The sequence below is a fragment of the Vombatus ursinus genome, unplaced genomic scaffold, assembly GCF_900497805.2.
Source record: "Vombatus ursinus unplaced genomic scaffold, bare-nosed wombat genome assembly UNPS02014810.1, whole genome shotgun sequence".
Taxonomy (NCBI): domain Eukaryota; kingdom Metazoa; phylum Chordata; class Mammalia; order Diprotodontia; family Vombatidae; genus Vombatus; species Vombatus ursinus.
In genome coordinates, this window is record NW_020954588.1 from 8113806 (window position 1) to 8115861 (window position 2056).

Consider the following 2056-nt stretch of genomic DNA (forward strand, 5'->3'; position numbering starts at 1 on the left):
AGTTGTAACAGAGTAACTCAATTCTCAAAGGTCAGGCCCAACAAAGCACAAACTATGGCAGGTCCAACCAAGCTGAAATGGACCTCAGGCTGATGGCTTGAAAACTAGTCCAACTAAGTATGTAGTGATTCAGCAGCAGAATTTTAGCTGCTAGGTGATCATTTATTTATTTTGTTGTCCACAACAATTCATGATGACTGTTTACTAAAGTATGGATGGTTTTAGATGTATCTTACAAAGTGCCAACATGGATGAAATCATGTATTCTTGAAATGCTGAAATAAGAGCACACATAAGGAATGTTTATAACCCATGGCCCAGAATCACAAACTGTGAGTTTACACACATTTGGTCCAGTCCTAAAGATTGTCCCCCAAATCATATCTTTTTGCTGCCTTCTGGAATTCCCTCTGGGAAATCTCTGATTACAGATCATGATTGAGTTTCCATGGATGTGGTCAAAATGGTTACCAGATCCTATATAAATACTCAAGATAATAAATATTGGTTATAGAAAGTGACTTTTATATCATTCCTCAGACAGAATGCCTAAAACACAAAGGACTCACAGTAGTTCATAAATAATCAATGCAATTCTCCTCCTTCTTTCTATGGGTCTTATCTTCCCCTCTAGAGATGCACACAGGCATCCAGCCTTATGATACCATCTTGAGGTCTTGAATTCCTCCAGAAAGGAAATGAACTTGGGGTTACTAGAGAGACCAGCTCCTTCCCTATAAATCCACACTCCCCCCCTACTTAATAGTATTTTATTTTTTCCAATTACATGTAAAGATAGTTGTCAACAATCGCTTTTATAAGATTTTGAGTTCCAAATTTTTTCTCCCTTCCTTCCCTCCCCACTCCCCAAGATGGCATGCAATCTGATATCGGCTATACATGTACAATCATATTAAACATATTTCCACATTAGTCATGTTGTGAAAGAAGAATCAGAACAAAAGGGAAAAACCACAAGAAAGAAAAAAAACAAAAAAAAGAGAGAGAGAAAATAGAATGCTTTGATCTGCATTCAGACTTCATAGTTCTCTCTCTGGATGTGGATAGCATTTTCCATCGTGAGTCTTTTGGAATTGTCTTAGATCATTGTACTGTTGAGAAGAGCTAAGTCTATCAAAGTTGGTCAACGCAAAATGTTGCTGTAACTGTGTACAACGTTCTCCTGGTTCTGCTCACTTCACTCAGTATCAGTTCATGTAAGTCTCTGCAAGTTTTTCTGAAATTCGCCTGCTCATCATTTCTTATGGAACGGTAATATTCTATTACATTCATACACACAACTTGTTCAGCCATTCCCCACTTGATGGGCATCCCCTCAGTTTCCAATTCTTAGCCACCACAGAAAGAGCTGCTATAAATATTTTTGCACGTGCGGGTTCCTTCCCCTTTTTTATGATCTTTTTGGGATACAGACCTAGAAGTGGTGTTGCTGATCAAAGAATATGCACAGTTTTGTAGCCCTTTGGGCATAGTTCCAAATTGCTCTCCAGAATGACTGGCTCATGAATCTACACTCTTTAAATAACTCATGGTAATAGAAGGCAATATCCAGGCTCTTGCTTCTCCATATTATGGCCATAGTCCCTTTGTGCTCCTCCAGCTTAAAGGCTAGGAGATAGAGAAATATGCATGATCCGTTTGTCTCGCTAATGGCCTAACATTTCATGTAAACTCTACCCTCTCTCTTTAGAAGTCTGGATCTCCAAACTCTCAAGATTGGGATTGCTAGAGAGATAATTCCAAGGCCTTCTTTTCTCTCTAAAAAGCCTAAAATATGCAAATTTTAAACTAAAGACCTCCTCAGAGATTGATCATCATGAGGATGGTAGCTTTTCCCCAAAAGGGCCAGAGGAGCACCAAGAGTCTTATGTCATTTGTGTTTCCTGAAAGACAGAAAATTCTTTCTAGAGTAGTGGGAATTTGACTAGGAGAATCGGACAGTATTGCCTAGAAGAGATATTCTGAAGAGAATAGAGTAGGATCAGACGGGGAAAGCAGAATACTAAAGAGCATGTTAGAGGTAAAGAAATACTTG